This window comes from Schistocerca americana, chromosome X (assembly GCF_021461395.2).
Source record: "Schistocerca americana isolate TAMUIC-IGC-003095 chromosome X, iqSchAmer2.1, whole genome shotgun sequence".
Classification (NCBI taxonomy): domain Eukaryota; kingdom Metazoa; phylum Arthropoda; class Insecta; order Orthoptera; family Acrididae; genus Schistocerca; species Schistocerca americana.
The window spans coordinates 290,175,764-290,202,191 of record NC_060130.1 but is presented as its reverse complement, the minus strand read 5'-3'; the positions used below and the strand labels follow the sequence as shown (position 1 = coordinate 290,202,191).

General features: G+C 43.4%; 1 protein-coding gene across 2 annotated transcripts in view; it reads right to left on the bottom strand.

Moving 5' to 3' along the window:
- Positions 1 to 26,428, bottom strand: part of LOC124556842 (cAMP-specific 3',5'-cyclic phosphodiesterase-like) — a 931,691-nt gene that overhangs the window by 328,300 nt on the left and 576,963 nt on the right. The window lies entirely within an intron of this gene.

The following is a 26,428-nucleotide window of genomic DNA, read 5'->3' as shown; positions in this document are numbered from 1 at the left end:
GTCTCGTTCCAAGCATATAGCAGCTATATAATAAAATATGTAACTGCCATATGCATGACATGATGAAAATGCAGGTTTGTACGCTCAGTGTATGTACGAGGGGCATTCAATAAGTAAAGCAACTAATTTTTTCCCAGCAGATTTCTTTGGAAAAATGCGGAATTTGCTGTGGGACATTGCGCATATTCCCCCTTCAAAAAATAAATGGTTCAAATGGCTCTGAGCACTATGGGACTCAACTGCTGAGGTCATTAGTCCCCTAGAACTTAGAACTAGTTAAACCTAACTAACCTAAGGACATCACAAACATCCATGCCCGAGGGAGGATTCGAACCTGCGACCGTAGCGGTCTTGCAGTTCCAGACTGCAGCGCCTTTAACCGCACGGCCACTTCGGCCGGCTTCCCCCTTCAGCCCCTATAGTTTCATGAAATGTAAATAGGTTGCGGAGCTATGTGCAACCATCGAAATGGTGTCTGCAACGGATGTGCGTTCCCAGCAGAGAACTGTCACTGAGTTTCTTTTAGCGGAAAACCAGAGCACAGCAAATATTCATACGCGCTTGCGGCATGCCTACGGAGACCAAACAGTGAACAAAATCTCGGTGAGTCGTTGGACGAGGTGTCTGTTATCCTCTCAACAAAGTCAAGCAAACCTGTCCGATCCCCCGCGCGAAGACCGTTTACACAAAGCTGTAATTCCTGTAATATTAGAATTTGAGGACACACTCATTCGAGGTGATCAACTGACCGCAATCAAACACCACGCTGCACAGCTGGACGTCTTTGTTGTTAGTGATGATACACTTGTCGATCAGTTCGCGTACTCAAAGGCGCGCTGCCCGACGGGTTCCTCGCCGCGTAACAGAAGACCACCAAATGCAACGAAGGATCATCTGTGCGGAATTGGTTGCGCTTTTCGAGGCTGAGCGTGACAATTTTTTGTCTAACATCGTCACAGGCGATGCAACACGAGTACATCACTCCAAACCGTAAACAAAACGGCAATCCGTGTAGTGGCACCATACCGCCTGTCACCTTTCGACCTCCCTCTATTTGGACCAATGAAGGATACACTCTACGCCCTACGGGAAGCAATACATGGATGAGGGGGAGGTTACTGATGCAGTAAGACGTTAGTTCCGACATCGACGAGAAGAGTGGTAGCACGCGGGAACACAGTCCTTCCCATAAGGTGGCGTAAGGCCGTCGCATTGAATGAAGATTATCTTGAAAAGTGGGGTTTTGAAGCCAAAAGATTGGGGAATAATATGGTGAATAAAACCAAGCTGCTTTCAGAAAAAATGTGTTTCACAGAACACCACGTGATAACGGTCATACGGCCGAAATTGCATTAGTAGATTTTACCGTCAAAAGAGACCATTTAATAATCCTACATGACTGTGAATTCTAGGCATGAGAAGTCACTGTACACCAGTCTCTACCAACTCTTTATAATATCAACAAGGTTGAATATAAGGTTCTAGTGAATTATTCTCGACACAGCTGTGCCAGACAGTTTTTTCTTTTTTAATTGAGATGAGCAGTAATTGCTGCTGTAGTCCCGTTGAAGGTCGAGGTACATTAATCATCATTTTTCCGTATGTGGCCTTCATCCACGAAGTAAGAGTGTCGAAGATCTGCAAAACAGATGCAATTTCAGCCACGGCCATACTATTAGCGAGTACGTAAATGTTTAAATATGCAACAATTTGTGTTAGCTTGAAGCATGAACGCCGATCAGAATGCATTGCGTTGCCAACACGTGACCATGTTATCTGGCCTAACAAGTGCATAAATGGCACGTCGGGTGAAGCGTCTTCCCCTGTAGCTAACAAAATAACAAGTGAAAGGAATATTTATTTAGACACGTAAACTCTTTCTGCAGACTTTGCACATCATTTAATTAATTGTTTTCCAGAGTGTTACAGCACTAGATATATGTTTTAAAATAGCACATTTTTCCCCAACATGTAACTGATTTAGTTGAACCAAATCCTCAGGAATGGGACGCAAGGCCGGCCAATTTGACACCAGTGGATTTAATTTTGTGGGACTATCTAAAGAATCATGTTAATGTCACCGAACCCACAACACCAGATGACTTCAAACAGCGCATCGAGGAGACTTGTCACTCAGTGACATCAGTAACTTTACTTCGCGTCCAAATATCGTACGGAAGGCGAATCCAATTGTTTCTTCTAGGAAAACGGGCTTGAACTTAAATGAAGATTCCGACCAACAGAAAGCTCATCTGAACACAGCCAAATATGTACAGCATGCTGCATATACTCCTAAAACTTTGAACGTTTCTACACTCCTGGAAATTGAAATAAGAACACCGTGAATTCATTGTCCCAGGAAGGGGAAACTTTATTGACACATTCCTGGGGTCAGATACATCACATGATCACACTGACAGAACCACAGGCACATAGACACAGGCAACAGAGCATGCACAATGTCGGCACTAGTACAGTGTATATCCACCTTTCGCAGCAATGCAGGCTGCTATTCTCCCATGGAGACGATCGTAGAGATGCTGGATGTAGTCCTGTGGAACGGCTTGCCATGCCATTTCCACCTGGCGCCTCAGTTGGACCAGCGTTCGTGCTGGACGTGCAGACCGTGTGAGACGACGCTTCATCCAGTCCCAAACATGCTCAATGGGGGACAGATCCGGAGATCTTGCTGGCCAGGGTAGTTGACTTACACCTTCTAGAGCACGTTGGGTGGCACGCGATACATGCGGACGTGCATTGTCCTGTTGGAACAGCAAGTTCCCTTGCCGGTCTAGGAATGGTAGAACGATGGGTTCGATGACGGTTTGGATGTACCGTGCACTATTCAGTGTCCCCTCGACGATCACCAGTGGTGTACGGCCAGTGTAGGAGATCGCTCCCCACACCATGATGCCGGGTGTTGGCCCTGTGTTCCTCGGTCGTATGCAGTCCTGATTGTGGCGCTCACCTGCACGGCGCCAAACACGCATACGACCATCATTGGCACCAAGGCAGAAGCGACTCTCATCGCTGAAGACGACACGTCTCCATTCGTCCCTCCATTCACGCCTGTCGCGACACCACTGGAGGCGGGCTGCACGATGTTGGGGCGTGAGCGGAAGACGGCCTAACGGTGTGCGGGACCGTAGCCCAGCTTCATGGAGACGGTTGCGAATGGTCCTCGCCGATACCCCAGGAGCAACAGTGTCCCTAATTTGCTGGGAAGTGGCGGTGCGGTCCCCTACGGCACTGTGTAGGATCCTACGGTCTTGGCGTGCATCCGTGCGTCGCTGCGGTCCGGTCCCAGGTCGACGGGCACGTGCACCTTCCGCCGACCACTGGCGACAACATCGATGTACTGTGGAGACTTCACGCCCCCACGTGTTGAGCAATTCGGCGGTACGTCCACCCGGCCTCCCGCATGCCCACTATACGCCCTCGCTCAAAGTCCGTCAACTGCACATACGGTTCACGTCCACGCTGTCGCGGCATGCTACCAGTGTTAAAGACTGCGATGGAGCTCCGTATGCCACGGCAAACTGGCTGACACTGACGGCGGCGGTGCACAAATGCTGCGCAGCTAGTGCCATTCGACGGCCAACACCGCGGTTCCTGGTGTGTCCGCTGTGGCGTGCGTGTGATCATTGCTTGTACAGCCCTCTCGCAGTGTCCGGAGCAAGTATGGTGGGTCTGACACACCGGTGTCAATGTGTTCTTTTTTCCATTTCCAGGAGTGTAGTTTCCTAATTAAATCGACATAAATTTTATTTAAATTTATTTGTACACAATTTGTTTAATTCCGTCAGCTAAATGATAGAAAAAATAGAGCTATATTTAAAGAAAATTATAAATCGTTGCTGCAGATGTTTGGAAAATAACTAAATAAACTACACTACTAGCCATTAAAATTGCTACAACACGAAGATGACGTGCTACAGACGCGAACCGTCAGGAAGAAGATCCTGTGATATGCAAATGATTAGCTTTTCAGAGCATTCACACAAGTTTGGCGCCGGTGGCGACACCTACAACGTGCTGACATGAGGAAAGTTTCCAACCGATTTCTCATACACAAACAGCAGTTGACCGGCGTTTCCTGGTGAAACGTTGTTGTGATGCCTGGTGTAAGGAGGCAGCAGCATGGACTATCAGCTCGGAGACCATGGCTGCGGTTGCACTTGACGCTGCATCACTCACAGGAGCGCCTGCGATGGTGTACTCAACGACGAACCTGGGTGCACGAATGGCAAAACGTCATTTTTTCGGATGAATCCAGGTTCTGTTTACAGCACCATGATGGTCGCATCCGTGTTTGGCGACATCGCGGTGAACGCACATTGGATGCACGTATTCGTCATCGCCATACTGGCGTATCACCCGGCGTGATGGTGGTCTAGCGGTTCTGGCGCTGCAGTCCGGAACCGCGGGACTGCTACGGTCGCAGGTTCGAATCCTGCCTCGGGCATGGGTGTGTGTGATGTTCTTAGGTTAGTTAGGTTTAAGTAGTTCTAAGTTCTAGGGGACTTATGACCTAAGATGTTGAGTCCCATAGTGCTCAGAGCCATTTTTTGAACCCGGCGTGATGGTACGGGGTGCCATTTGTTACACGTTTCGGTCACCTCTTGTTCGCATTGAAGGCACTTTGAACAGTGGACGTTTCATTTCAGATGTGTTACGACCATTCATTCGATCCTTGCGAAACCCTACATTTCAGCAGGATAATGCACGACCGCATGTTGCAGGTCCTGTACGGGCCTTTCTGGATACATAAAATGTTCGACTGCTGCCCTGGCCAGCACATTCTCCAGATCTCTCACCAATTGAAAACGTCTGGTCAATGGTGGCCGAACAACTGGCTCATCACAATACGCCAGTCACTACTCTTGATGAACTGTGGTATCGTGTTGAAGCTGCATGGGCAGCTGTACCTGTTCACGCCATCCAAGCTCTGTATGACTCAATGCCCAGGCGTATCAAGGCCGTTATTACGGCCAGAGGTGATTGTTCTGGGTACTGATTTCTCGGGATCTGTGCACCCAAATTGCGTGAAAATGTAATCACATGTCATTTCTAGTATAATATATTTGTCCAATGAATACCCGTTTATCATCTGCATTTCTTCTTGGTGTATAATTTTAATGGCCAGTTGTGTATATTCATAGCTAAGAGGAAAGAATAAAACTTCTTACGTTTATCTATCTAAATAAATTCTTCCTTCACTTATTATTTTGTAAACTGAACAGAAAAACATCTTAACCGTAAAACCCTTTATAATGGCTTAGTGCCATGATAGATGGTTGGTTGGTGAGCGCTATGGAGAACAGCGGAGAATGCTGCTTGCTTGTGAAAAGCGAGATTACCAGCACTAGACACACATGCATTCGACACCTATACATCTACGCACATACTACGTAGGCCACGTGGCGGTGCGTGGTGGAGGGTACCTTGTAGTATTGCTAGTAATTCTCTTTCCTGCTACAGGCACATATGGAACGACGGAAAACGCCTCTCTCTAAGCTTTCGTACGAGTCCTGCCTTACCTTGTCTTCGCAGTACTTACGCGGGATGTACCGGGTCATCAAAAAGTCAGTATAAGTTTGAAAACTGAATAAATCACGGAATAATGTAGATAGAGAGGTACAAACTGACACAAATACTTGGAATGACATGGGGTTTTATTAGAAAAAAAAAATACAAACGTCCAAAAAATGACCGACAGATGGCGCTTCATCTGATCAGAATAGCAATAATTAGCATAACAAAGTAAGACATAGCAAAGATGATGTTCTTCACAGGAAATGCTCAATATGTCCACCATCATTCCTCAACAATAGCTGTAGTCGAGGAATAATGTTGTGAACAGCACTGTAAAGCATGTCCGGAGTTGTGTTCAGGCATTGGCGTCGGATGTTATCTTTCAGCATCCCTAGAGATGTCCGTCGATCACGATACACTTGCGACTTCAGGTAAACCCCAAAGCCAATAATCGCACGGACTGAGGTATGGCGACCTGGGAGGCCAAGCATGACGAAAGTGGCGGCTGAGCACACGATCATCACCAAACGACGCGCGCAAAAGATCTTTCACGCGTCTAGCAATACTTCGTTTTATTTTTGGTTCTAATAAAACCCCATATCATTCCAAGCATGTGTGTCGATTTTTACCTCTCTATCTACATTATTCCGTGGTTTATTAAGTTTTCAAATTTATACTGACTTTTTGATCACCCGGTACTTTGGCGGGAGTAGGATCGTTCTGCAGTCTGCCCTCTAAACTTTCTCAAGAGGGTTTTGTGAGATAGAACATTGTCTTTCTTTTCAGGGAATCCCAACTGAATTCACATAGTATTTCCACAATACTTCCGCACTGACAGAACCTACCGGTAATAAGTCTAGCAGTACGCCTCTGAATTGCTTCGAGGTCTTTCTTTAATCCGATCTGGTGATGATTCCAAACACTCGAGCACTGCTCAAGAGTGAGTCACGAAAGTGTTCTGTATCCCGTCTCCTTTATAGATGAGCTGCGTTTTCCTAGAGTTCTCCCAATAAACAGAAGTCAATCATTCGCCTTTTCTACAACCGACGTTACATGTTCGTTCTGTTTCATATCGCTGTTCGTGGTTAAGCCTAGGTATTTAATCAACGTGACCGTGTATGGGACCGAAGTATGGGACAGTTTTTCCTACTCGTCTGCCTTAGTTTAAATTTTTGAATATTTAGAGAAGGCTGCCATTCATCACGCCACATACTAATTCTGTCCAAGACATCACCGTCCCAGGGCAACGCGTTGGGTTGTATTAACTAAGAAGTCTTCAAAAAAAATAGTTCAAATGGCTCTGAGCACTATGGAACTTAACTTCTGAGGTCACCAGTCCCCTAGAACTTAGAACTACTTAAACCTAACTAACCTAAGGACATCACACACATCCGTTTCCGAGGCAGGATTCGAACCTGCGGCTGTAGCGGTCGCGCGGTTCCAGACTGCTGCGCCTAGAACCGCTCGGCCACACCGGTCGGCAAGAAGTCTTCCAGCCACCCAAATGTCTGAAAATGTTTTCCATATGCTCGGAACTTTGTTAGCAGTCTGCAGTGTAGCACAGAGTCAAATACTTTCTGGAAATCTAAGATTATGGAAGGAAACTTCCCATTGCCCTTCGTCCATGCCTCGGAGAATATGGTGCGAGAAAAGGGCAAGCTGAGTTTCGCGGGAGCTATGCTTTCTAAATCCGTGGACCTAAGTTTTTCTGTCTCAAGGAAATTTATTATATTCGAACGTAGAATATGCTCAAAAATCCTGCAGCAAACCGATGTTACGGTGGTACGGATATTAGTCTCTAATTTTGCCGGTCCTTTCTTTCGCACTTCTTACGAGGGTGAGTCAATTGTTATCCGCAAAGTAATTATAAAATTTTATTGTAAACATATAGGAAACTTACAAGATGATCATTTTTCGACATAGTCTCCTTGCGTTTCAACGCACTTGGTCCATCGTTGTACAAGCTTCCTGATGTCTTCATAAAAGAAGGTTCTCGGTTGAGCTGCGAGCCAGGAATGCACCGCTTCTTTCACTGCTTTGTCCGAGGCAAATCGACGGCCGCTTAATGCCTGTTTGAGTGGACCAAACTAGTGATAGTCAGAAGGGGCAAGATCGGGGCTATATGGAGGATGATCCAGTACTTCAAATTTGAATTTCTGGAGCGTTTCAGCAGTGTGGGCACAGTATGCGGAGGGCCATTGTCGTGCAACAACAAAACACCTTTTGACAGCAATCCTCGGCGCTTGCTTCGAATTGCAGGCTTTAGCCTGGCAGTAAGCATATCACTGTAACGTACGCTGCTTATTGTTGTGCCCCTTTCCCCATAATGATCCAGTACTGGATCTTGTGCGTCCCAAAAAATCGTAAGCATCAGCTTTCCTGCGGACGGTTGGGTCTTGAACTTTTTCTTGCACGGCGAATTTGGATGTTTCCATTCCATACTCTGCCGTTTACTCTCCGGCTCGTAATGATGGATCCATGTTTCGTCACCAGTAATGATCCTGTGTAAGAAGTTGTCCCCTTCGTTACCATAGCGATCCAAATGTTTTTTGCCGATGTCCAAGCGCGTTTGTTTATGCAACTGTGTGAGTTGTTTTTGGACCCATCTTGCACAAACTTTATGAAACCCAAGTCTGTTGTGGATGATTTCGCAGGCAGAACTATGACTAATTTGCAGACGATGTGCCACTTCGTCAATAGTTAATCGTCTGTTTAAGAGAATCATTTACGTGAACGTTCAATGATATCTTAATTTGTGGCGGTAAACGGTCGTCCGGCTCCATCGTGCGTAACACTTGTGCGAACATTTAGGAATTTTTCAATCCATTCGTAGACACTCCGTTGTCACAAAACACTGTTCCCGTACTGCACCGAAAGTCTTCGATGAGTTTCGGCCCCTGATGCTCCTTCCGACCACAAAAAACGGATCACTGAACGTTGCTCTTCTTTCGTGCAAATGCACAGCGGAGCAGCCATGATTAACAGCACAGCAGCGATAACGAAACTAACCTAGCAGCTTGAAAATTTCAAAGATATAACAACAAATAAACAAAACATGTGTCATCAACGTAAAACGATAGTACTAACAAAATAAACAAAAATGTAATTAAATTGTGGATAATAATTGACTTACCCTCGTATATACGAGAATCACCAGCGCTTGGGACTTGCCGCTGGGCGTGATATGCGCGATGAATGCAAGCGAAGTATATGGTCAATGCCGAACAGTATCCGTTAAACTAAACTCGGATTCCATTTGCACCTGGCGACTTCTTTCTTTTTACTCTTTCAGCAGCTTTTCAACACCAGGGGTGCCTTGTTGCAACGTCAGTCTGGTCCACAAGTAATTGAAAAGAAGCCTGCCATTCTTCGATAGAATTTCAACTGGATATCATTGTTGGTATGCACGTGGCTAGCTGTCTAGCTGGTCGAAGTGTGCAATATCCTGGTATGTGGGACGTCGAGACGCGCCAGTGGCCTAGTCTTGGAAAGAACGAGAAAGTGAGGAAAATCACACATGTAGTTAAGGTTATAGTCGACCAAGACTGAGCGCAGAAAGAGAAGACTATCGTGCGCCAAGGACGTCGTGCTCACATCACACTACATCTTCCGTTCGGGCACTAACAATGGACTCAGTACAACACCTCGAGTCATCCTGCACCACTGGCAAGAGAAACAGCAACCGGAAGTCCGAATAGCCTTCCCACGTATAGGCTGCCGTTAACAAAACGACACAGACGGCTGTGTTTGGAGTGGTACCCTACCATGAAAGTATGTATTGCTAAGGAGTGGCGTCACAACATTTTTAACGAGTCTCGTTTTTGCGTTATCTCGACTGTGAGTATGGCGGGGCCAGTTCGACAGGATACATTCTGCCCTTGTGTTGTAGGCAGCCACACCAGTCTTCACCCCCAATAATCATTGTGGGGAGCTATCGAGTATAACTTAACGCCTCCATCGAAGTGATTCATGGAAGTCTAACGGCACAGCTGTATCTCCCAGGCATCATGCGTCCTCATCTGTTACTTCGAACGAGACACTATCCTGGTTCCATCTTTCAAGAGTAGGACGCTTGGCCATTCACGGCTCGCGTGTCTATCAACTGCCTGGAGAATGCTGATATACAGGTTCTGACAACAAATTCTCACCTGTGACAATATCTGGGATACTGAGGGCATGTTACAAATGACACAATTCGTAACAGGCTCAATGCACCCACACACAAGGAGGCACTACACGTGTAGATGGAATTTGTAACCACACCTCGACATCCTACATAATGGCTCTGGTGAGGAGTTTGTGGCCGGACTTGCATTCTGATATCAAATAGACAACTCACAGAAACAAGTGCCGAATATGGTCAAGTGTTGTCCTTTTGAAAGACGACCCTCCATTTTCTCGCAGGAGGTGATATATGCTGCTTCAGAAGATGATATACACTATGTGATCAAAAGTATCCGGACACCCCCAAAAACATACGTTTTCATATTAAACACTTGGCTTGGTCATAAGTAAGCAACAAACAAAATATACGATCAACACCAGAAACAAATCAATGTGGAGAGGCATTGAGCAGTTTGAGGGTTTGAAAGAGTACATCACTTTCAGTATTTGGGGCGAATGGTTACGGAAGATAATTCGGTACCAACAGAGGTAAAGGCAAGAATAGCTGCAGGTAAGAGGTGCTGTTACAGCTTCTTTAAAATGTTGCAAATCTCCAATGTTTCAAATCAGCTGAAGACGAGAATTTGCGAATATATTATAAACCAGTTTTAATGTATGAGTCAGAAATGCGGACAGCAACACAACAAATCTTTGGATGTTCATCCTCGTAATGGACGGCTACAAGGACTTGGACCATTCAATATGAAATGAAAATTAAAACATCTGCAACCGTCACTTTTCCAGTTAATTTATTTACACAACCTGTTTCGGTGATCCATCACACCATCTTCAGGCCAACTGACCTACGTAAATTGGGAGTAATCCAATCTCTTCGTGCATTCGTAACAAGAGCCAATATTACTGTCGTCGGTTGATGAATGAAGGGATAGTGTCGTGCAAACCAGATATCTACGGACACCGGTTATAGATATTGGCTCCTGTTATGACTGCACATGACATCAGATTCCTCCCAATTTACAATGGTTAAGGCGCCTGAAGATGGTGTAAAGGAATACAGAAACTGGTTGCGTAAATAAAGTAAGTGACAGAGTGATGGTTGCAGGTGTTTGAATTTTCGTTTCAATAATGCAAGTCAAAAATGCCTTGGATGCATTGGAGCGCAAGCTATAAGGGGCAGTAAAAGAAAACGGTGCTTGGAGTGTTAGGACCAACGCAGAACTGTATGAACTCTACAAAAATCCACCAATCACCGTAAATGTAAAGGCCTGAAGGTTTCAGTGATAGAGCCAAAGAAGGTGCTAACTGCAAAGCTACAGCGTAGCAGCTCAGTGGGGAGGTCTGGATGATGTAGAGAAGGATCTGAGAAACTTAGACGTAGCCTACGGATATGAAGTAGACAGACTGACGAAGTCGACAGAGGGTTCGAGGAGACAAAAGGTCGGCAAGAACCGGGACATTGATGGGCTGTACGCCGAAAAGAAGGAAGAACTTGCGTCAACTTTTCAGTGGGTCTGGTGATCAGCTCTTTGAAGTTGAACGCACGGTTCCGACATGAAGCTAGAAATGAAATAAATCACTAGCCCTCGTTTGACATCTGACTATCGCTATGGAAATACTTGAACTAGTGTCAGTCACACACATTTCCACTGGCCGAATGTGCCGACATGATAGTTCCTTACAAGATTTGTGTGGAAATATTCTTACTGCTAGGAAAAAATTGCACTGTTTCCTAATTGCGAGGTTCGAAATTCAAGAATAATTACTCGTGTTTTTCGAGAAACTACCATACAGCTGGCCGGATTTCCAGTACACAAATTTCTTCTGAACGTGTTACTGAACATATGTGACCGAATTAATAACATTTACTCACTTCTCAGAACTTGGCCTTACAAACGCGCATACGAATAATTTTAACATCTCCTGACGTTTCATATAAATATGGCGAACCTTACACGAAGAAGAGTACAATTTCTTCATCGTAAGCGAGTTAAACACTTCAAAGCAAGCGATGTAGCTTGCACATTGTAATTTTTGTAGATCGAAAATGTTAACTACCGATTAATTCCATTCGTAGTGTTTAATGTGGAAGCTACGTTCATTCGTGACGGCAACACCACCACACACATAACGCAGACACACTGCTTTTAGGGAGACATTTTCAAGATGACTTCTTTCAAAGTGAGTGGTGCAATGTCCTCGATAATTAGGTCTGTACTACTGGGAAACACCTAGAAAATGAGTCGCTACTGATAATGGAAGAAATTACATTAGTTTTAAGGTCGTAGTTGTTCTTTCATAACAAGGCAATGTACGTACTATTCTTCAAGCAACACGTTAGTGGAGCATATATGCTGGCCTACGGTGTGATGACACAGGACAGTGACGGATGTTAGTAACTGCGAAGAGGTGGTAAACAAATCGGAAAATTTGTGAAGTTGTGAAGGGGCAGAGAATGGATTTGTCATAGCGTGAGATTTTAGCTCATAGGGACCACTCTGATACCTCAGTCATGGGTGTGTAGAAGGTCCCCCGCAGAGACAAAAGAACACCTCACCGCGCTTTGTGCCTACGTTAAGGGATGCCCACCAACCTGTCATTATGGCCGTGAACGACCGAGGAGCTTCGCCCAATTTCTTGGCTCGGCGATGGAGCACAACGAGTGACGTGCAGCTGCCTGGGTCCTCTGCTCACTGCGGACTCGACTGATACTACAAATGTCATCCCGTAAGTTTGCGCTATCCGGAAACTACTGACACCTGAGAATGCTGTGGATTCTTTCGCTGACGTGGTGAGTAGGCAAACGTAGTGCATGTTCAGAGGAGTCCCGCTTCAATCTGTTCTAAAGTAATGAACATGTTGCTTTAGACCGCGCTCTGGATGGCTGCATTTTTGGGAACCAAGCTACAATAGGTCCCACGATTTAGATAGTTTCAGTGTCACATCAGAAATTATATTAAGACAGGCTATAAAAAATCACAATAATCCGGAAGATATTCATTTTCTAGGGTCTAGCCAGAAAACGACGGGAAAACACCAAGAACTCGAGACTCACTGACATTGCGTGTCTGCTTTGCGCCAGTCTTCATTTACGAACAGAAAAATTATTCTGTGACATTCCTCTTTGCTGATGATCAAATTGTGATTGGTGATAGCGGGAACACACTGCAGACAGCCACTCATATTTTGTCTACAACAGCCAAGTTACACTATGTGTTAGTATATTCAAAGAAAAACCGAGGCGTTGTCTTCAGGGACCAGGAGCCGATTCCCAGCAAAACAATAATAAATAACCTGAAAATAGAAAGAGTAAACTCTTTCATTTTCTTAGGAAGTACTGTCTCATTTACGATAGAAATGGACATATAAAAGAAGCTAGAACAACTTCACTACTCTAACCGAACAATCTATAGAACTATCAGACCTAAAGCAAGAAATGAAATTCTAATAAAGTTCTACAAAACGATGTCAATAGCGCCCATAATATATTGAAGTGCGTCGTGGAATGTAACGAAAAGAAATGTACGAAGAATAAAAGTATTGGAGAAACGATTCCTAACAAGTTTAGCTGGGTACACACCATCCAACAGGAGGAAGAATGCTGACATCAGAGAGGAACTCGGAGTGAAAAGCTTAATAAGCAGATTAAGGAATATGTCACAAAAATGGAAGAAGATAGAATACCAAAATTAATTATTACCCGGCGGGCAGAAGACGATCTGGAATATCGAATAGCACGTGGAAAGATCAATAATTTCAACTGAGAGGGAATAACAGGCAGATGCCTAGTATATACACGAAGACGAAGACGAAGACGAAGAAGAAGAAAACAAATACTCTCTTAAACAGGCACGAATGCAAAATCCCATCAGTACCTGCAGTGGAGACCATTAGAGTGATAGCCGGCCGCTGTGGCCGAGTGGTTCTAGGCGCTTCAGTCTGGAACCGCGCTGCTGCTACGGTCGCAGGTTCGAATTCTGCCTCGGACATGGATGTGTGTGATGTCCTTAGGTTGGTTAGGTTTAAGTAGTTCTAAGTCTAGGGGACTGATGACCTCAGATGTAAAGTCCCATAGTGCTTAGAGCCATTTGGACCATTTTCAGAGTGATATACCGGGAATGATAGTCGGGATTGGTAGTCTAGTGGTAAACTATATACCTAGAAACTTAAAGGTCGCTGGATCGAATCCCGATCAGACGTTAAAATTTTTCAGTCTGCCTTTACCGTATCCTTCACTTATGTGTGATGTTCGACTATGCCAGGAATGACACGTGGTTCGGATTCGAAGTTAAACTGTAGGTTTCATTCCTCCACTAAGAATACTGGGGTAGGTTAAGGACACACAAGTTCCCAAAGTGGCACCCAATTCGGAAAACGTTTACAAGACGGCTGAGCATACCTGCTCAGGGACTTCCAATGAACCGAGCCTTTTACATTTAACAAGGAAATAGAAACATGAAATAAGTAGTGTAGTACCTACACACTGAGGTGATGAGTCATGGGATACCTCCTAATATATCCCACGTCCGGCCATCCTGATTTAGGTTTTCCGTGATTTCCCTAAATCACTCCAGGCAAATGCCGGGATGGTTCCTCTGAAAGGGCACGGGCGACTTCCTTCCCCATCCTTCCCTAATCCGATGAGACCGATGACCACGCTGTCTGGTCTCCTTCCCCAAAACCAACCAACCAACCTCCTAATATCGTGTCGGAATCCTTTTGCCCGCCAAAGTGCAGCAGTTCGACTGGAATGGACTCAACTAGTCGTTGGAAGTCCCCTGCAGAAATATTGAACCATGCTGCCTCTATAGCCGTCCATTATTACGAAAGTGTTCCGGTGCAGGATTTTGTGCACGAACTGACATTTCGATTATGTTCCACAAATGTTCGATGGGATTCATGTCAGGCGATCTGGGTGGCCAAACCACTCGCTCGAAATGTCCAGAATGTTCATCAAACCAATCGCCCACAGTTGTGGTCTGGTAATATGGAGTATTGTCACCCAAAAAAATCCCATCGTTGTTTGAAAATATGAAGTCCATGAATGGCTGCAAATGATCTCCAAGTAGCCGAACTTAACCAGGATCCAGTCCATTAAGTGTAAACACAGCCCACACCATTATGGAACCATCCCAGCTTGCACAGTGCCTAGTTGACAACTTGGGTGCATGGCTTCGTGAGGTCTGCGCCACCCTCGAATCTAACCATCAGTTCTTAGCAAGTGAAATCGGGATTTATCTGACAAAGCCACGGTTTTCCAGTCATCTAGGGCCCACCCGATACGACCACCAGCCCAGGAGAGTCGCTGCAGATGATGCTGTGCTATTAGCAAAGGCACTCACGTCGGCCGTCTGCTGCCATAGCCCATTAACGCCAAATTACGCCGTTCTGTCCTAACGGATACGTTCATCGTACGTCCCACATTGACTTCTGCTGTTGCTTCACCAAGTGTTGCTTGCCTGTTAGCACTGACAACTCTACGGAAACGCCGCTGCTCTCGGTCGTTAAGTGAGGGCTGTCGGCCACTGCTTTGTCTGTGGTGACAGGTAATGCCTGAAATCTGGTATTCTCAGCATACTCCTGACGCGGTGGATCTCGGATTATTGAACACAGCGACGATTTCCGAAATGGAATGTCCCATGTGTCTATCTCCAACTACCAATCCATGTTCAAACTCTGTTAAAGCCCGTCGTGCGGCAATAATCACGTCGGAAACCCTTTAACACGAATCACCTGACTACAAATAACAGCTCCGCCATTGCCCTTTTACACCTTGTGTACGTGATACTGCCACACACACCGAATATGTGTATATCGCTATCCCATGACTTTTGTCACCTCTATCTACAACAACAACAACAACTACTACTACTACTACTACTACTACTAATAATAATAATAATGATGACAACAAATTCTAAATTCCTTTCCAACATCTACTAACCTAATTCTATGCGAAAGACGGAGCAAGACAGAATACTGGCCGGGCGATGTCTGCTTCAGTAGCGCTCTTATTTAACTTCAAGTGAGGTCAGACAATTCTTTCACTATCCAGTTTCTTTAATAGCCCAATTTTTCACTCACAGAGGAACCTGTTTCGGATTACAAAGCTGTGCTATTTACAGGTATTATTCTGACCTAACAATTCCTTGTTCTCGTGTTACGGCGAGCTTGCACATATTAGCAAGCTTATAATCACATGTGTGTAGGCTTCTCTGCTCTTTCCGTTTACGCTGATAACTTCGGCGTAGAGCGTCCATAGCCTCCTTCTTTCCGTTTACTTGAATTCGCTACCTTTTGCCACGTTTTTCACAATTTCCTTGTAATAGAAGCGTAATACTGGTCCCGTGGTCCGTTCTCGCGAATCACTCATCATTGGTATTCAAGATATGCGTCAATGTATGAAAAACTTGTTTCTACAACACACCCGTTTTTGCAATTTACTAATGACTTACGGTACACCGATTACGTCTGCTCTGGAAATACGAGTGAGTGATCAAAGATAACAAAATTTTTCACTAGCATTCGGTTATCTGTTACAATATTTTAATGAGGGTCCGTAACACGAAAACCTGTTAACACATGTTCTGGCGTATTAAACCATATCACTGTCAGAATCATCTCTGCGAAGTTACTGTACAGATATTCACACCCATATTACGCCGAAATCTGTTACCCCGCAAAGTGTTCTAAATGCAGTGTCAAAAAAAGCAAAACGTTAATAGTATGACATATAGAGCGCATCGCTTGCAACAACATCCCCCTACGATCTTTCCCCGTTATTCTTTACCATCTGTTTTAAGGTTGAAAAACAAACTGTGTTTTGTGTAGCCGGCCGGGGTGGCCGAGCGGTTCTAGGCGCTACGGTCGCAGATTCGAATCCTGCCTCGGGCATGGATGTGTGTGATGTCCTTAGGTTTAAATAGTTCTAAGTTCTAGGGGACTGATGACCTCAGAAGTTAAGTGCTCAGAGCCATTTGAACCATTTGTACCATACCACTGCACCTGTCGTTTCACCATATCTTCGATTGGCAACAAGTCTGGTGATATAGCAGGCCACGGCATAAGGCTGACATCCTGTGAAAACAAGAAGGCACGTGTTCGTACAACAACATGTGGTCGTGCATTATCTTGATGAAAATTGGCGTATGGGGTGTTGCGCAGAAAGAGTATGGTAAGGGTTGCACGATGTGATTCACGTAGATCGCACTGGTCACAGTGCCCTGGAAACGCATAAATTTTGATTTGCTGCTTTGTGGTTGTACCCAATAGCACCCCACAACATAAGGCTTGAGTTAGCGCTGTATTGCGCGAATGCAGTCACTGCGATGCCGCTCTCCACGTCTGCGGCTTGCCAAAATGCAGCATTTATCTGCAATCGAACAGAACCTGGATTCGTCCAGAAATACTGTCTGATGCCACTCCTGTCCCCAGTGACGTCGTTCCATACCCCATGTTTCGGTACATTCGTCAAAGGTACGCGGAGAACTGGACGACTCGCACTTAACCCGTGCCGTAATAAACGGCGACGGACTGTCCCCCCTGATAGGGTGCACTGTTCCACTGTTGCACCAGAGCCGAGGAGGACGCAGATCTGTCCTGCAGTGCCTTTCGGATGAGGTGTCGTTCTTCTCGGGTGGTGGTCTGGGTGGTGCGACCTGACCCATCTCGTCGTGTTCTACCGCCTTCCGTGAACCATTTTGGACACAGCCGTTTCACTGCCAAAACGATTCGTCCCACACAAGCAGCAATTTCGTGGATGGAGGCATAACATTCTCTCTTGCCAATCACGCAGCCTCTTTCAAACTCATTGATATGATGGTACGGTTCCCGCATACGCACGCGAGGCATCCTGCATGTCTGCTAGAGTCCCACTGATCCATTACCTCCGGTTGATAGCAACAACGAAAGCCGCAGGCACATTTTACCGGTAGGCAGTGATGCAAAGCGATATCGATGTTTACTTTCAATCCGCAGGCTGTGATGGTTCAAATGCTAATGATTTCTGCAGAACATAGTAATGTACATGTCCTGTGAATATGAACGTCCTATTCTGGTCGCTCAGGGTGTTCTGTCTTTCTCAACATGGGTGTATGTTTTGTTTTCTGACGATGGCAAAAAAGCCGAAAAAAGGGTCGCTAGATACAAATCTTAATAGAACAAAACATAGTAACTTATAAACCTTATATATGAAATTGTTCTACCAACAAGTGACCGAAGAATCCATAAATATCTTTACGAACTGTTGATAGTATCCAAATAATGTGTTCGGCGAGTAAGTGAAAACCAAGGTCAGTAAAATGGATTGTCTGTCCCGTTACCCTCAGTTCACGCCCGTGGAGCTGAAGCTGTCATCTGCTGCCAGGTGGTGGTGGATATGTTGGGATGGGCGCTCGACAGCAATGTCTTGAGCACCCATGAGAAAACTGTTCGAGACAAGTGTCAGAAAATGACTCGAAACAGAAGTGCAAAACAGCACGAAAGCTAAAAGGAACACAATGTCGAAAACCATGTGTGATGATGATGATGATGATGATTGGTTTGTGGGGCGCTCAACTGCGCGGTTATCAGCGCCCGTACAAATACCCAAACTTTTCTCAGTCCAAACTCGTCACTGTCATAAATGATGATGAAACGATGAGGACAACACAAACACCCAGTCATCTCGAGGCAGGTGAAAATCCCTGACCCGCCGGGAATCGAACCGGGGACCCCGTGCTCGGGAAGCGAGAACGCAACCGCGAGACCACGAGCTGCGGACAACCACGTGTGTATCCACACTGAAGTACGAAACGAAGTATCATGCCAATATTAAAACATTAACGAAACGGAAGAAAGGGGAACAAGGAGTTAAAACAATGTATCGGAGGACGCGGCTGGCTGACCGAAACAATAATAAAAGGAGAAGCCAGCCACTCTGCAACACACTTAAACCGCAAGCCTATCAAGTGCTACTAGATTACGATCTCACATTCCGCCCATTTCCAGCCTACTTCTGTAATATTTTTCAGTGCGGAACTGATAAGTGCTGAACCACTTACACTCGGAGTGCTGTCGAGTGCCATTAAAAATTACAACAGTTAAAAATGTACTTATATCTCGGCTTTGTTTTCTTCTTATTGCAAAAGTAATGGAACCTTCACGCAAACTGCACTTTTCGGAAACCTTCTTTCGCTATCTTCAAGTGTTTGTGAAATTTTACGGGTATCACCGATACGGGACAGGAAGAAACAGCAGGACATACAAAACATATTACAGAGCTAACCAGTATCACGCATCCTCGTATCTCCCACAACACAAACGAAGCATTAGATGAATATAGAACAAAAGCTTTTGAGAAACGTTCACTGCTCCGAATAAAGATAAACGAACGTCCTATTGCTGGTGGCGGTGACAGAAAAAAACAAACTTGTCTTAATGGCGAAGAACTCCCCAAACCCACGAGAATGCCCCTTTATCTTCTTACTCAGACTCGTTAATTGCGAGATAATGTCAAATACCACTTGTAACAAGCGCTGCAGAAGTTGTCGCAAGCTATCTTTAAAGCATGTGGATCAGTCTTTCGAGTGGGAACTGTTTGCTGCGGATAACTGCTGCTCCTTCTCCCTAACTAAAAAATGATTTCCGAACTTTCATTCACCTTCGTATTTTAGAGACAGTGAATTCAATCGAATTTTATCTAACAATACGCTCTGGCCGAAAAAGAGAAACAAGATCCGTGCTTAAAATGTTTTTCTTCGTTGCCCCTGCATTCCTGTAATGCGTTCTGATAGGAATGTATTCTCTCGTTCCAATAGTAGCATGTATTGTAAACCTAAAGCCGTCCTAACTCAATGTCCATTTTCAACAAGCATTTGCTTAAGGACACGTTGCACCGGTCTCTAAAGATTAGGCAAATTATGCAGCCATATAGGGCAGCGAGGATTCTTTGATGGAGAGGTGGGAAGGTGGCAAATTTTGTTCGGAAAGCTAGTAAATTACCACGGAATAGGTTTGCAGTTCGTTTACACTGACAGCAGTTCGGCCTCCAGACCAGAATATTATGAAGCATTACTCTTGCACACACACCACCACTAGTTACATTTGATTCTCTTGTTAAGATGAGACGAAAACTTAAGATGATAAATTTGTGTTTGCAGTCAGCTAGCAGAGTATTTTCAATAGAATATTCAAACTTTCCATGAGCAAAAAAGTGTTAAATACGAATTGAAAATACTTTTCGTTGCTTCTGATTCCCAAGAATTTAATGAATCGCATATCTCAAAAACTGTTCAGTACATCAATTCAGGCGCCAGCCTCTAAAAGAACATTTGAGAGCGTTTAGCGCTTCGGATTTGGCGCTCATTGTGTTATTAGTGGCATAAACGCACAGGTAAAATTGGCGGGAATGCGACTACTGTGTTTCCACTAAGCAGCTGATGACTAGTAACCACTATTGTTTCTTGATTTATAATCATTCTGTCATTTTGTTGATTTGCTATAGTTACGCCATTAATCTCTTTTATAATTAAATCTCGCAATAATTTTTGTGCTATTCATTTAAACAATAACATTAAAATTAGAGCTTTATTTGGGGTGGTGTGCCGGCCGGTGTGGCCGAGCGGTTCTAGACGCTACTGTCTGGAACCGCGCGACCGCTACTGTCGCAGGTTCGAATCCTGCTTCGGGCACGGATGTGTGTGATGTCATTAGGTTATTTAGGCTTAAGTAGTTCTAAGCTCTAGGGGACTGAGGACCTCAGAAGTTAAGTCCCATAGTGCTGAGAGCCATTTGAACCATTTTTTTTGGGTGGAGGTGGGGGTGGAACTCGTCTCGTTACGGGGGGAGGGGGTGTAAGATGATAAGATGAATTTGTCATTACATTTCGCGCTTAGGACACCACAGCACGTGGTATCGGCCCTAGAAGTGGCGCTCCGTAGTTCTCGTTAAGCCTAAAACTCTATGGTCTCTGGGTGCCGTGCTAATTCTAGTTAATTGGGACGTACGTAAATGCCACAAGTATTTAACTGACTCTCAATTACAGTGCGACTTGGAATCCGCATAACAACTCTCCTTCGCAAAATGCTTATTTACTGCATGGGGAATTTCTATGCTTTTATACCGACAGCAATCGACCACTCTAAGCTCAATCCGATCTGAGAGTATAAAGTGTAATGTGTTTAGTAGACGGCAAGCTGGTTTCGTGTGGCTGATAACTGAACGCCACTTTGACGGTTTGTGTATCCCCGCCAGAAGTATAACCCTACAGTGTCGCTGACTGAACTAACTTGCTCTGTATAACGCTGTGCCCGCCCTATTGATTATGTAGCTTGGGAAAAGAGGAGAGGGTTGAAGCCGATGCCGGCGTATAACCGCCTTATGAAGCACAGGCGCAGGATGAGCGTACAACGTCTCCCTGTGACTGCAGGTTTATAAGCGGTGTCTTTTGTCTTCGTCCCGTAAGGCATGAGGCAGTGTGGAGACGCACATAAACTAATACATATAATGTAGGCAACAGGAAATGTGCTCTTCGTTCTCTTCACCGCCTCACTGACAGACACTGAATTTACTATTATTATTATTATTATTATTATTATTATTATTATTATTATTATTTACTTTCTCAGACGTTAAGACTGGTTAAAAATGGAAAGTGACGCGGACCTTGATCAAGCGTCACTTCCTTTTAACTGTATGGTATGTGTTATATTGTATTTAGGAACTTTCGGGTAATTGAACATGTATCAATAATTACTGATTTCTGTAGTTGTATATATAAGTTTGGATGTAGCTGTATTGCATTGATGTACTGGTGGATATTGTGTGGTATGACTCCTGTAGTTGATAGTATAATTGGTATAATGTCAACTTTATCCTGATGCCACATATCCTTGACTTCCTCAGCCTGTTGGATGTATTTTTCAATTTTTTCTCCTGTTTTCTTCAGTATATATGTTGTATTGGGTATGGATATTTCGATTAGTTGTGTTAATTTCTTCCTTTTATTGGTGACTATGATGTCAGGTTTGTTATGTGGTGTTGTTTTATCTGTTATAATGGTTCTGTTCCAGTATAATTTGTATTCATCATTCTCCAGTACATTTTGTGGTGCATACTTGTATGTGGGAACGTGTTGTTTTATAAGTTTATGTTGTAAGGCAAGCTGTTGATGTATTATTTTTGCTACATTGTCATGTCTTCTGGGGTATTCTGTATTTGCTAGTATTGTACATCCGCTTGTGATGTGATCTACTGTTTCTATTTGTTGTTTGCAAAGTCTGCATTTATCTGTTGTGGTATTGGGAGCTTTAATAATATGCTTGCTGTAATATCTGGTGTTTATTGTTTGATCCTGTATTGCAATCATGAATCCTTCCGTCTCACTGTATATATTGCCTTTTCTTAGCCATGTGTTGGATGCGTCTTGATCGATGTGTGGCTGTGTTAAATGATACGGGTGCTTGCCATGTAGTGTTTTCTTTTTCCGATTTATTTTCTTCGTGTCTGTTGATGTTATGTGGTCTAAGGGGTTGTAGAAGTGGTTATGAAATTGCAATGGTGTAGCCGATGTATTTATATGCGTGATTGCTTTGTGTATTTTGCTAGTTTCTGCTCGTTCTATAAAGAATTTTCTTAAAATGTCTACCTGTCCATAATGCAGGTTTTTTATGTCGATAAATCCCCTTCCTCCTTCCTTTCTGCTTAATGTGAATCTTTCTGTTGCTGAATGTATGTGATGTATTCTATATTTGTGGCATTGTGATCGTGTAAGTGTATTGAGCGCTTCTAGGTCTGTGTTACTCCATTTCACTACTACAAATGAGTAGGCCAATATTGGTATAGCATATGTATTTATAGCTTTTGTCTTGTTTCTTGCTGTCAATTCTGTTTTCAGTATTTTTGTTAGTCTTTGTCTGTATTTTTCTTTTAGTTCTTCTTTAATATTTGTATTATCTATTCCTATTTTTTGTCTGCATCCTAGATATTTATAGGCATCTGTTTTTTCTATCGCTTCTATGCAGTCGCTGTGGTTATCTAGTATGTAATCATCTTGTTTAGTGTGTTTTCCCTTGACTATGCTATTTTTCTTACATTTGTCTATTCCAAAAGCCATATTTATATCATTGCTGAATACTTCTGTTATCTTTAGTAATTGGTTGAGTTGTTGATTTGTTGCTGCCAGTAGTTTTAGATCATCCATGTATAGCAAATGTGTGATTTTGTGTGGGTATGTTCCAGTAATATTGTATCCATAATTTGTATTATTTAGCATGTTGGATAGTGGGTTCAGGGCAAGGCAGAACCACATAGGACTTAATGAGTCTCCTTGGTATATTCCACGCTTAATCTGTATTGGCTGTGATGTGATATTATTTGAATTTGTTTGGATATTAAGTGTGGTTTTCCAATTTTTCATTACTATGTTGAGGAACTGTATCAATTTAGGATCTACTTTGTATATTTCCAATATTTGTAGTAACCATGAGTGTGGTACACTATCAAAAGCTTTTTGGTAATCAATGTATGCGTAGTGTAGTGACCTTTGTTTAGTTTTAGCTTGATATGTCACCTCTGTATCTATTATCAGTTGCTCTTTACATCCTCGTGCTCCTTTGCAACAGCCTTTTTGTTCTTCATTGATAATTTTGTTCTGTGTCGTATGTGTCATTAATTTCTGTGTAATGACTGAAGTTAATATTTTGTATATTGTTGGTAGGCATGTTATGGGGCGATATTTTGCTGGGTTTGCTGTGTCTGCTTGATCTTTAGGTTTCAGATACGTTATTCCATGTGTAAGTGTATCAGGGAATGTGTATGGGTCTGCAATGTAACTGTTAAATAATTTAGTTAGATGTGAATGTGTTGAGGTGAACTTCTTTAGCCAGAAATTTGCTATTTTATCTTTTCCAGGGGCTTTCCAATTGTGAGTAGAATTAATTGCTTGGGTGACTTCATGTTGCAAAATTATCGCTTCAGGCATTTGTGGTATCATCTTGTATGTGTCTGTTTCTGCTTGTATCCACCGTGCATGCCTGTTATGTTGTGCCAGGTTTGACCATATGCTGCTCCAGAAGTGTTCCATGTCTGTTATGTTTGGTGGATTGTCTATTTTTATGTGTGTGTTATCTATTGTTTGGTAAAATTTCTTTTGGTTTGTGTTGAATGTTTGGTTTTGTTTCCTTCTATTTTCACTTTTTTTGTATCTTCTAAGTCGTTTGGCCAAACCTTGTAATTTCTGCTTCTTTTCATCTAATTGCTCTATTGTTTCTTGTTGTGAGATTTTACCTAACCTTTTTCCTTTTTTGTCTGATATTTCATTTCTTATAAATTGTGTTAGCTGTCCGATGTCTTTTCTCAGTTTTTCTATTCTGATCTGTAGCCTGTGTTGCCATGCTGGTTTTGTGGGTTTCTTCTGTGTGTTGGTTGGTTCTGATCTCTGCCTAATGTGTATATTTAGTGTAGTGAGTGCTCCTACATAAACCAGTAGTTGTAACTCTTCCATAGTTGTGTATTCATTTATTTTGTTGTGTATGATTGTGTTGATAGTTTTTATTGTTGTTTCGACTTGTGGGCTATTTGGTGGTCTATACAAGAATGGTCTAATGTCTGTATTTGTGTCTTTGTATTCTATATATGTCAATTGAAATTCTTCTTCTATATCTAACATGTGTGTCACTTCATGTTGTATTTGTGCTTGTGCTGGTGACTGTCTTAAGGTTTCGTTTTCCTCTGATTGTTTAATTGATGCGTGTTGTTCTTTGTTTGTTTGTTCTGGGATGTTTGAGTCAATTACTGTATTTTCTTCTTCTTCTAATTGCACATTATTTTGTTCCAGTATTTGTTGTACTTGTTGTTTGATGTTTTCTAATTCTGACTGGGGTATCCTGTTATTTTTTATTATTACACGAATCTGATCAGCTAGACGTTGTTCTGTTAAAAAATTTAATTCTGGGTATCTGGTAATAAATATTGTGTATACTTGTGATCTGTATCCAGTTGTGTTGGTTCCTAGGTTTGTTGCTTGGTAATAACAGAACATGAGGTGTCGATTGACTTCATCTGACCATCTCATCCTCTGTCTTTGTTTTCCTTCTAGGATGGTTGCAGGAAGCATATCCTGCAAAACACCTCTATTTGGATTTAAATCATTTTCCAGTTGGCTAGCAGTGTCATTACCATTGTGGGCGGGCATAGGGTTCAAGCGTCGTCCCCGACCATGACGGCGCTTGTCCGAGGCTTCTTTAGTTCTGTCCTGAACCAAGTAATCACACTAAAAGGGAGGTTAGTCCTATTAGTGGTTTGTTCGTTTCGTCGCCTTTTACGACTGGCAGAACATACCGGAGGCCTATTCTTTTCCCGGGCCTCCACGGGGGTTTATTATTATTGTTGTTATTATTTTTATTATTATTATTATTATTATAACAGTAAACAAAGCAAATGAGATCAGTATGCTGGATTTAGTATTTAATGACTAGCCGGATACAGCGCAAGTATCTAGCACTGTGTGATTTACTGATATATAATTCCCGCAGGTTCCACTAAAACTGTATTTATGTCATTGGTAGATGGACATTTTATCAGTGTCAGTGCTTTTCAGGTGCTAACTATGATTTTTGTGTACGAATGCCAGTGTACCAATAACCGAAGGGGCCACTATCACTGGATTACGTCACGGTCGCCGTAGTTCGATTTTAAAGTCTCTCGTCGATTCTGTGGTGGCCGGGCTGGTCATGTCAATGATCAACGCTGTTCTTGTCTTTGAAGTCTCTCACTCTCCAGGTTTTATTGCATCAGATGTGTGGTTTTTCCATAAACAGACGAATGTCAATACACAAAGTTGAGTTTAGTTGTTTTCTATAGGGTGTTACAAAAAGGTACTGCCAAATTTTCAGGAAACATTCCTCACACACAAATAAAGAAAAGATGTTATGTGGACATGTGTCCGGAAACGCTTAATTTTCATGTTAGAGGTCATTTTAGTTTCGTCAGTATGTACTGTACTTCCTCGATTCACCGCCATGATTTCATACGGGATACTATACCTGTGCTGCTAGAACATGTGCCTTTACCAGTACGACACAACATGTGGTTCATGCACGATGGAGCTCCTGCACATTTCAGTCGAAGTGTTGGTACGCTTCTCAGCAGATTCGGTGACCGATGGATTGGTAGAGGCGGAGCAATTCCATGGCCTCCACGCTCTCCTGACCTCAACCCTCTTGACTTTCATTTATGGGGGCATTTGAAAGCTCTTGTCTACGCAACCCCGGTACCAAATGTAGAGACTCTTCGTGCTCGTATTGTGGACGGCTGTGATACAATATGCCATTCTCCAGGGCTGCATCAGCGCATCAGGGATTCCATGCGACGGAGGGTGGATGCATGTATCCTCGCTAACAGAGGACATTTTAAACATTTCCTGTAACAAAGTGTTTGAAGTCACGCTTGTACGTTCTGTTGCTGTGTGTTTCCATTCCATCATTAATGTGATTTGAAAAGAAGTAATAAAATGAGCTCTAACATGGAAAGTAAGCGTTTCCGGACACATGTCCACATAACATATTTTCTTTCTTTGTGTGTGAGGAATATTTCCTGAAAGTTTGGCCGTACCTTTTTGTAACACTCTGTATACTGCGCCCTCTATGAAGCGTATTTCCACAAGGTTTCTTTCAATTTTAATTATCAATATGAAGTAGCTATTATACCAGACTGGGATTAGAATCCAGATTTCCTGCTTATCGGGAGAAGTTGCCTTATCCATGAGAGTATCACAGCACGCCTCCACACTTGA